This window comes from Haliotis asinina, chromosome 2 (genome assembly GCF_037392515.1).
Source record: "Haliotis asinina isolate JCU_RB_2024 chromosome 2, JCU_Hal_asi_v2, whole genome shotgun sequence".
In the NCBI taxonomy this organism is placed as follows: domain Eukaryota; kingdom Metazoa; phylum Mollusca; class Gastropoda; order Lepetellida; family Haliotidae; genus Haliotis; species Haliotis asinina.
In genome coordinates, this window is record NC_090281.1 from 43,756,209 (window position 1) to 43,768,637 (window position 12,429).

Sequence of the window (12,429 nt, forward strand, 5' to 3'; positions counted from 1 at the left end):
ACTTAGGGATTTACATTTATAAGAAATTCAGTTATCTTCAAGAAAGGGGGTCTCAAAATCACCGAGATAAAATGAAAATAGAATTGGAGACAAAACATCGCCTTGCATTAAATCCGAATTATTCTTAAAGGATTCACTAAAATAGCCGCCAACGCTAACAAACGATCTAACGTTCAGATACAAAGAATATATAACAGACATTAATTTTCCATTTACATCTAACTTTGACAACTTACCACAACTTACACCTGTCTACAGAGTGCAATATACCCTGAAAGTTGACGTAAGCACGATACAATACGCTTATTGTTGTTAAGGCTGTTGCTAATTAATGTGAAACTATGTTTACGACACAAATTGGAATGTTGGTATTCCCCGAACGGAAGCGAGGGATACACAGATATTTAGGCACGAGTGTGCCTATCTATTACCAAACTCATCTTTCAAACATGGGCTGGTTACCCACAATGGCCTCATTTAGAACGCAACGTTATAGAGGAGACGTGGCGTCCTTGCATTGCTCACGACATCACCTCACCATGACAAAGTAATATTTTCCCCTAGGTCATCGTATGAAAAATATGAACCCCGATATTTTCGACCTCGTAGTTAATACGGTTCATGGGCCAATCTGGTAGAAATATTAATATTAATTCTTCTGCTGGAGTAGATCATCCGGGTATCCTTGGTGCTGTAAGTTGGAGACCCACTTGCTTTTAGCATTGTTCTTGTGATACTCCGTGGTGGGTGGGTGGCTCGGATGATGAACCATATTACACTAACCATGGCTTACAGCTATGAAATTCCGCCCAAAGGCCCAAAATGTCCACTTGAAATTGACCCTATTGATACTGATCACAGATCTTCTGCATCGATTGAGTATTGGCCGCTTTTCCTTGTGATCGAGACTCCTGACAAGACACCGTAAAAGGTGAAGCCCTTTGCTGTATACAAGGGTATTGAAGTAGTACAGGAGGAGGCAGCTGAAAAATCTGATGTCGTAGCCTCCCCAGTACTGAGTTTGTTTGAAACTATCTTCAGTTAGTATGATGTCTTTGGCTCATGAAAAGGCCTTTAATACTCAGGCCACTTAATGTGGTGGAGGTCTGTGAGCATTTTCATGACATTTGGTTTGCTGGCCGACAACATCTCAAAGTTAATCATGGATAGTTTTACTAATATCAATCTGATCACTGTCATTGTGACTTTTGCGTATTGCTAAAGGGTGTATATGTTTTTTGACATATATTTTCTCTTGAAAATAATGAAAATGACCGCCATTTTGAATTGTCTTCTCGGCAGTTACATTTACATAAAAATTAACACCGAATGTGTCCATTTACGGCCAATGTTGATACTTTTTATGTTTTTTGACACTTGTATCTTCTAGAGTGGTGACTCGGGCACAAAACAGGTGATTTTGTATGGTCATGTCGAGATAATATAATGTTTTACAGCTTACTCTTTGAGACGAGATTTTGTTTCCTCTTTACTTCTAGAGTGACAACATGTTACATGGAATAACATCATATTACCCAGAATTCAAAAATGGCTGCCAAGATGGCCACCATTGTAGTTTTAGTGCCTATACAGAGCAGAGAACTAGCAAACAATTCATTTGGTGTCACATGTTTAACACACTTTAGAAGAAAACAAACTTCAATGTTATGGTTAATAAAAGCTATACATTCCTAAACTATTTGATGAAATAGCAGTATCCAAAGTATTAGAAAACTATGCTTCACGATCGATAACTGCCTCTAAGCTCTCGTAGTAGCTATTCAAATGGTCTGTCAGATAACTGTTAATCACTTTTGATACATTCAGAAGCTTACAATTTGTTCAGTTTATCTGCTTTGATATAGATCTCCCTCTGATGGCATACTGACTTTATTGCATTTACTCTGTGTCAACCAATCCATGGGGATCAGCATCTCTCGACATCAGAACACCAGAATAGGGATACGCTGACCATCACAAATGCTCCAACCATGGTCAACTGGTTAAGGAATATGATTGGCAAACATGCACTTGGTTGTTTACTTGCGCAATGTAATATTCTAGACTGTTGGATGTTGGTGGGAGCTTTTCATTTAATGTCTTGTCTCATCTACAGACACCACTGGATTGTTTAGTACATACATTGAACTTAAGGTCTGTGCGATGTGATCTAGTAATGTTGATAGGCTTTTGAATTGGTTTGTAGACATTAGAATACCCCCGTGTATTGATCTATTGTTTTAATGTTGGACTTGTTTCGTGATGTGTGGCGGTGTTTAACAGTGCATGGCAGTATATGGCTAAAAACAAGCACTCCTACAAGGCAATAAAGTCGTGCACATCCGATTTCCATGGACAAAAACAATTCTTCTCGAGTTCACAAGTTTCACAAACAAAACAGCAAAACAAACAAGTACAATTGGACCAGCTGTGCGGATTATGTTTTATTAATGTCATCATTCCCAACATGGAACAGTACCAAATCCTCGAACAAACACAAACATTGTTGTCGAAGAATGTGTGTCTAAATTGATCTTGATCAAATTTGAGATTTGAACAAGGTCAAAGGTAACTGAAGCCCGACACGTAAAACCAGAGATAAAAAACATTTTTGAGAAGAAAAAAAACTCTGGAACCGTGTTCCCTCAACGTATGCAACGCTACCTATTCTACTGGAGGGTTTACAGTAGTAGACACGCAGAGTACATTGTCACAAAATATCCGAACAGTAAAACATCCACATGCTGCTCCAGAAGAGACCTTGATCCACTTCTGTCCATGGAATATCTTCTTGGCAGTCGTCCTGCCTCTGGGGGACTTCAGGGTCCATTTCCGCCCCCAGGACGATGGCATCCACGCTCCTGATAATAAAGGTAAACATATTTTACATCATTTGTACCGTGTGCATAAATGCAAAATATATGATTCCACGAGAACATATCTCAAACACGAAAATCAAGTTGTGACTTGGTAGTAGACGTCATTGTACACAAGGAGGCACTTTATGTTTTCTTTAAAAGATCGTTTGGAAGAACACAGTGGATTCTGCTAATAAAGGTAAACAGTATTCTGTATCATAATTTACACTTCCAGCACATATTAAGCCTGCATGAGTGTCGTTTTCACACTGCTTTTACCAGCATACCAGCTATATCACGGGAAGAAACAACAAATATCGCCTCCACACATCATTCAGATATGGAAAATCGAAATCGGGTTGTTTGGAGCGTCATGAGCGAACGCTTTAACCATTCGGTTATTCGACGATTCTCTTACATTTAAATACAAAGCAAATATGTCGGGACGTGAAAAACAAAATTTCATCTAAGTTTTAAACTGAAATAGTGAATGCTTTACCAGCAGATGGCCAGTACACTGACTTTCAAAGGGACCATCCGGGACTTGCTTTGTCTCGAACTACCTATTGAAGGACGGAATGGTGGGTTAACACTAAGTTATACTATCTATAGATAGCATCGTACAGGGCATGCACGAAGGGGGCCCTATCTACACTAACCCCTAATCTACCAGTCAAGTGCAGTCAGCATTGGGTCTACTGGGGGTGCTGAAAAGACTGGGGCCACAGAGTGTGCCAACCCTAAACTAGTTGGGTTGCTGTAACAACCATCCTGACTGTACAGTCAGGCCCTAGCACCGAACCTACTCCATGTACGCTCGGCAGGGGGCTACGCGGAGAGCAGACGCACAATGGAGCCACCATGAGACAAAAGCTCATCCCATCGGACCCTCGGAAAGCCAGTGTACTAAAGTCCAGGTGGAAGGGTTTAGAGTGACACAACACCAAATCCAGAGTGTGCCAGGGTTCCTGCGTCTGAAAGAAATGAGTCATGCATAAGCATGAGTAATCACATTTCTCTCGGATGTGGATTGGATTAAGAACAACGAGTAAGTGTGGTTTTCTGCCGCTTTTGGCAAATTTCCAGCGTTAAGTAGCGTGGGGCATAGCATTTAAGTGAGGACTCGAAAACTGACACTGAACATGACGTGCCAACACTTGAACAACTAGGCTACACTACCACTCCGTTTACATGCAGAAACCAGTATCAACCTTTCCCATCTATACCTAAATGGCTGTGACTATGCTTGTCGTAAGAGGCGACTAACGGGATCGGGTGGTCAGACTCGCTGACTTCTTGGTTGAAACATGTCATCGGTTCCCATTTGCGCATATCGATGCTCGTGTTGTTGATCACTGGATTGTCTTGTCCAGACTCGATTATTTACAGACCGTCACCTTATAGCTGAATATTGCTGAGTGTGGCGTAAAACTAAACTCACTCACTCCTAAATGGCTGTATACTATGAGAGAATTAGTGTGCACTATATATGAAACAAATATTTTCTTCCAAATAGAGTTGAAAACACCTGCCTGTCTGGTCCTCTGTCACCCTTCCGAAGAATCCTTGGTTCACGTCTATCCATGGAATATCTTCTTGGCAGTCGTCCTGCCTCTGGGGGACTTCAGGGTCCATTTCCGCCCCCAGGACGATGGCATCCACGTTCCTAATAGTAACGATAACGAATAGGTTAATGTTTCATATCACTAATACTTACTACATAGATAATAAATAATAAAAGCATATGCTTTTTGGTCTGGAAAACGCTGTAACCTGAAACACAAGTTGTAATTTGCTCATGACGTCATTGTCAACAAGAATATATTGTATGTCGTCTTCAAAAGATAGTTTGGAGAACTTGCCTTCCTGGTAGTCGGGCGGCTTTGTGGTCGTTGTCCTGCCGCCAGAAGAGACCTTGATCCACTTCTGTTCACGGAATATCTTCTTGGCAGTCGTCCTGCCTTTGGGGGACTTCAGGGTCCATTTCCGCCCCCAGGTAGATGGCATCCCTGCTCATAACAGTAAAGAGAATATAGTTTACATAGCTGGCACTTACTGTGTGCATAAATGCAACTTATATGCCTACACGTAAAATCTCAAACATGAAACTCAAGTTGTAATTTTGCAGTAGACGTCATGATAAACAAGGATGCATTGCATGTTATGGTTTATTCAAAAGATTGTTTGAAAGGAACAGTTGCATGCGTAAGCAACGGTTCTACTTAAAAAGGCAAAGAACACTTTACATAATTTATGCTTCTCACACATATTATGACTGCGTGAGTGTCCTTTTACACCGCTTTCAGCAATATACTAGCTATATCACGGTGAGAAACAACAAATATATGCTTCACACATCATTCAGATATGGGAAATCGAAATCGGGTTGTTTGGAGCGTCATGAGCGAACGCTTTAACCATTCGGTTATTCGACGATTCTCTTACATTTAAATACAAAGCAAATATGTCGGGACGTGAAAAACAAAATTTCATCTAAGTTTTAAACTGAAATAGTGAATACTTTACCAGCAGATGGCCAGTACACTGACTTTCAATGGGACCATCCGGGACTTGCTTTGTCTCGAACTACCTATTGAAGGACGGAATGGTGGGTTAACACTAAGTTATACTATCTATAGATAGCATCGTACAGGGCATGCACGAAGGGGGCCCTATCTACACTAACCCCTAATCTACCAGTCAAGTGCAGTCAGCATTGGGTCTACTGGGGGTGCTGAAAAGACTGGGGCCACAGAGTGTGCCAACCCTAAACTAGTTGGGTTGCTGTAACAACCATCCTGACTGTACAGTCAGGCCCTAGCACCGAACCTACTCCATGTACGCTCGGCAGGGGGCTACGCGGAGAGCAGACGCACAATGGAGCCACCATGAGACAAAAGCTCATCCCATCGGACCCTCGGAAAGCCAGTGTACTAAAGTCCAGGTGGAAGGGTTTAGAGTGACACAACACCAAATCCAGAGTGTGCCAGGGTTCCTGCGTCTGAAAGAAATGAGTCATGCATAAGCATGAGTAATCACATTTCTCTCGGATGTGGATTGGATTAAGAACAACGAGTAAGTGTGGTTTTCTGCCGCTTTTGGCAAATTTCCAGCGTTAAGTAGCGTGGGGCATAGCATTTAAGTGAGGACTCGAAAACTGACACTGAACATGACATGCCAACACTTGAACAACTAGGCTACACTACCACTCCGTTTACATGCAGAAACCAGTATCAACCTTTCCCATCTATACCTAAATGGCTGTGACTATGCTTGTCGTAAGAGGCGACTAACGGGATCGGGTGGTCAGACTCGCTGACTTCTTGGTTGAAACATGTCATCGGTTCCCATTTGCGCATATCGATGCTCGTGTTGTTGATCACTGGATTGTCTTGTCCAGACTCGATTATTTACAGACCGTCACCTTATAGCTGAATATTGCTGAGTGTGGCGTAAAACTAAACTCACTCACTCCTAAATGGCTGTATACTATGAGAGAATTAGTGTGCACTATATATGAAACAAATATTTTCTTCCAAATAGAGTTGAAAACACCTGCCTGTCTGGTCCTCTGTCACCCTTCCGAAGAATCCTTGGTTCACGTCTATCCATGGAATATCTTCTTGGCAGTCGTCCTGCCTCTGGGGGACTTCAGGGTCCATTTCCGCCCCCAGGACGATGGCATCCACGTTCCTAATAGTAACGATAACGAATAGGTTAATGTTTCATATCACTGATACTTACTACATAGATAATAAATAATAAAAGCATATGCTTTTTGGTCAGGAAAACGCTGTAACCTGAAACACAAGTTGTAATTTGCTCATGACGTCATTGTCAACAAGAATATATTGTATGTCGTCTTCAAAAGATAGTTTGGAGAACTTGCCTTCCTGGTAGTCGGGCGGCTTTGTGGTCGTTGTCCTGCCGCCAGAAGAGACCTTGATCCACTTCTGTCCACGGAATATCTTCTTGGCAGTCGTCCTGCCTCTGGGGGACTTCAGGGTCCATTTCCGCCCCCAGGTAGATGGCATCCCTGCTCATAACAGTAAAGAGAATATAGTTTACATAGCTGGCACTTACTGTGTGCATAAATGCAACTTATATGCCTACACGTAAAATCTCAAACATGAAACTCAAGTTGTAATTTTGCAGTAGACGTCATGATAAACAAGGATGCATTGCATGTTATGGTTTATTCAAAAGATTGTTTGAAAGGAACAGCTGCATGCGTAAGCAACGGTTCTACTTAAAAAGGCAAAGAACACTTTACATAATTTATGCTTCTCACACATATTATGACTGCATGAGTGTCCTTTTACACCGCTTTCAGCAATATACTAGCTATATCACGGTGAGAAACAACAAATATATGCTTCACACATCATTCAGATATGGGAAATCGAAATCGGGTTGTTTGGAGCGTCATGAGCGAACGCTTTAACCATTCGGTTATTCGACGATCCTCTTACATTTAAATACAAAGCAAATATGTCGGGACGTGAAAAACAAAATTTCATCTAAGTTTTAAACTGAAATAGTGAATACTTTACCAGCAGATGGCCAGTACACTGACTTTCAAAGTGACCATCCGGGACTTGCTTTGTCTCGAACTACCTATTGAAGGACGGAATGGTGGGTTAACACTAAGTTATACTATCTATAGATAGCATCGTACAGGGCATGCACGAAGGGGGCCCTATCTACACTAACCCCTAATCTACCAGTCAAGTGCAGTCAGCATTGGGTCTACTGGGGGTGCTGAAAAGACTGGGGCCACAGAGTGTGCCAACCCTAAACTAGTTGGGTTGCTGTAACAACCATCCTGACTGTACAGTCAGGCCCTAGCACCGAACCTACTCCATGTACGCTCGGCAGGGGGCTACGCGGAGAGCAGACGCACAATGGAGCCACCATGAGACAAAAGCTCATCCCATCGGACCCTCGGAAAGCCAGTGTACTAAAGTCCAGGTGGAAGGGTTTAGAGTGACACAACACCAAATCCAGAGTGTGCCAGGGTTCCTGCGTCTGAAAGAAATGAGTCATGCATAAGCATGAGTAATCACATTTCTCTCGGATGTGGATTGGATTAAGAACAGCGAGTAAGTGTGGTTTTCTGCCGCTTTTGACAATTTTCCAACGACGGGCCTCATACGTAGGCGTGGGGCAAAGTATTTAAGTGAGGACTCGAACAATGGTACTGAACATGACGTGCCAACACTTGAACAACTAGGCTACACTACCACTCCGTTTACATGCAGAAACCAGCATCAACCTTTCCCATCTATACCTAAATGGCTGTGTACTATGAGAGAGTGAGTGTGCACTGTATATTAAACAAATATCCATAAAGATGCATATTTTCTTCCAAATAGATATGGAAACACCTACCTGTCTGGTCCTCTGTCACCCTTCCGAAGAATCCTTGAAGTCGTCCTACCTCTACAGGATTTCAAGACTTTCCGTACCCACGACGAATATTTCAAATCACTATAGGTGGGTGCTCAAACTCCAAGCGTGCTTCAGTCGCTCGCTTCGGGTCGCTCGCTTACGCAACCTAATCCCAGTTGCCGAACCCGAAACAAAGGATTAGAGCTATTGAAAGCACCTCAATCACAAGTGTTTGCACAGAGGCATGTTTTCTTATTTAGCGTGAGCCAAGTAAGACTTGGTAATATTCATTATTGAAACAAAACGAAACAAAATTTTCTTTCATTAATTACAGATTTATTTATGTAAGACAATATAGCTAAACCATAATCAACGGCTAATACAATACAGGTATAACCCATTGTAAATTTAAAATGACAAGTTAAACCCAAAGTGACATAGGTGTATGGAACATTCAATGTAAATGAATTAAAACAAACTGTCGTCCGTGGGTGGGAATGTTGTAAATTGTGATGTGCTTATCATTGCTCATCGCTTTCGTGACTCACTCGTGTTATTCTGCGATTACAGTCCGTTTGCCGTGAAAGCGTACCGATGAATGTCTCTTTAAACAAAAACGTAAATGGAATAAAATGAAATTACGATGGCAATTTTCTTATAATTTTATACCTTGCCAATTGAACATTTAATTCTCAGAATTTTATTCAACTTAAGATGAAAGTTGTCAAACAAACGATCATAATTTCAAGTCACTTTCTTTGTTTGTATTACAGGGGGTTTGGGGTGCACATTAAATAAAACGTCGAGAAGTTGGGTTGGTCTAAGTTAACGCTCATCACGTACAGCACGTGCACTTGTTTCACTGTTCTAACTGCTGCGCTTACCTCCTTGCAATACAAACCAGTAGTAACGATTTAAATCTATAATCGTTTGTTAAACAACTTTTATCCTAAGTTGAATAAAATTCTAAGACTTAAATTTTCAGTTGCAAGATAAAATGACGTGGATTCGAAATGTTAATTTCACTATGTCTGGTTTACGTTTTGTTTAAACTAAAAAAATCATCTCAACATCGTACACCACAATACATGTAAATGAGACACCACCATTACATTCACCAATGCATGGCGCATCACCACCGGCATTATATGGGACACCAAAACATCTACCAATGCATGGGGCACCACCACCAGCATCCATGAGTACACCACAACATCCACGAATGCATGGGGCACCACCACCGGCATACATGAGTACACCACAACATCCACCAATACATGGGGCACCACCACCGGCATACAGAAGTACACCAAAACATCCACCAATGCATGGCACACCACCACCGACATACATGAGTACACCACAACATTCACCAATGCATGGGGCACCACCACCCTCATACAAGAAACATAACCATCACATCCACCAATGCATGGCACATCGCCACTGACATATTTGAGTACACCACAACATCCACCAATGCATGGGGCACCACCAAGTGCATACATGAGTGCACCAAAGCTTCCAGCAAGGCATGGGGCACCGTCACCGGCATACATGAGTACACCACAATATCCACCAATGCATGTTCACTGCCACCGGTATACAGGAGTACACCACAACTTCCAGCAATCCATGGGGCACCACCACCAGCATACATGAGACACCACAACATCCACCAATGAATGGGGCACCACCAGCGGCATACAGGAGTACACCACAACATCCACCAATGCATGGGACACCGACAACCGCACACATGAGTACACTACAACATCCACCAATGCACTGTGGACAGTCACCGGCATACATCAGGACACCACAACATCCACCAATGCATTGTGGACAGCCACCGGCATACATCAGGATACCACAACATCCACCAATGGATGGTGCAGCACCACCGGCATACATGAATACACCAAAACATCCACCAATGCATGGTGCACTACCACCGGCCTACTGAGGCACCACCATCACAACCACTACTCCATGGCACACCACCACCCGCATACATGAGTACACCACAACATCCACCAATGCATGGGGCACCACCACCCTCATACGTATACATGAGACACCGCCATCACATCCACCAATACATTGGGCACCGCCACCGGCATACATGAGTACACCACAACATCCACCAATGCACTGTGGACAGTCACCGGCATACATCAGGACACCACAACATCCACCAATGCATTGTGGACAGCCACCGGCATACATCAGGATACCACAACATCCACCAATGGATGGTGCACCACCACCGGCATACATGAATACACCAAAACATCCACCAATGCATGGTGCACCACCACCCTCATACATGAGACACCACCATCACATCCACCAATGCATTGGGCACCACCACAGGTATACATGAGTACACCACAACATCCACCAATGCATTGTGGACAGCCAACGGCATACATCAGGACACCACAACATCCACCAATGCATTGTGGACAGCCACCGGCATACATCAGGATACCACAACATCCACCAATGCATGGTGCACCACCACCGGCATACATGAATACACCAAAACATCCACCAATGCATGGTGCACCACCACCCGCATACATGAGACACCACCATCACGTCCACCAATGCATTGGGCACCACCGGCATACATGAGTACACCACAACATCCACCAATGCATGGGCCACCACTGCCCTCATACATATACATGAGACACCACCACCACATCCACCAATGCATGGGGCACCACCACCCTCATACATGAGACACCACCATCACATCCACCAATGCATGGCACACCGCCACCGACATACAGGAGTACACCACAACATCCACCAATGCATGGGGCACCACCACAGGCATACAGGAGTACACAACAACATCCACCGATGCATCGTGCACCGTCACCGGCATACATCAGTACACCACAACATCCACCAATGCATGTTGCACCACCACTGGCATACTTGAGACACCACCATCACATTCACCAATGCATTGGGCACCGCCACAGGGATACATGAGTACACCACAACATCCACCAATGCATGGGGCACCATCATCCTCATACAAGAGACATTACCATCACATCCACCAATGTATGGCACACCGCCACTGATATACAAGAGTACACCAAAACTTCAACCATTGCATGGGGCACCACCACCGGCATGCATGAGTACACCACAACATCCAACAATGCATGGGGCACCACCACAGACATACGTTAGTACAACACAACATCCACCAATGCATGGGGTACCGCCACCGGCATACATGAGCACACCACAACATCCACCAATGCATGGCGCACCGCCACCAGCGTACATGAGGACACCAGAACATCCACCAATGCATGGGGCACCGCCACCAGCATACATGAGTAGACCACAACATCCACCAATGCATCGTCCACCGCCACCAACTTACATGAGACACCACCATCACATACACTAATTCATGGGGCACCACAACCCTCATACATGAGACGGCACCATCATATCCACCAATACATGGCGCACCGCCACTTGTATACATGAGCACACCACAACATCCACCAATGCATGGCGCACCGCCAGCTTCATACATAAGTGCACCACAACATCCAGCAATGCATGGGGCACCAGCACATGCATACATGAGACATAACCATCACATCCACCATTGGATGGCACACCCCCACTGGCATTTGGCACCACTACCGGTATACATGAGTACACCACAACATCCACCAATGCATGGTGCACCACCACCGGCATACATGAGTACACCACAACATCCACCAATGCAACGTGCAACGCCACCGGTATATGTGAGCACACCACAACATTCACCTATACATGGAGCACCATCACCATCACATCCACCAATGCATCGCACACCCCCACCGACATACATGAGTACACCACAACATCCACCAATGCATGGGGGACCACCACCGACATACATGAGTACACCACAACATCCACCATAGCATGGGGCCCCACCACTGGCATACATGAGTACACCACAACATCCACCAATGCATGGGGCACCACCACCCTCATACAAGAGACTCAACCATCACATCCACCAATGAATGGCACACCACCACTGACATGCATGAGCCACCACCATCTCATCCACCAATGCATGGCGCATCGCCACCGGCATACATGAGTACACCACAACATCCACCAATGCATCGTGCACCGC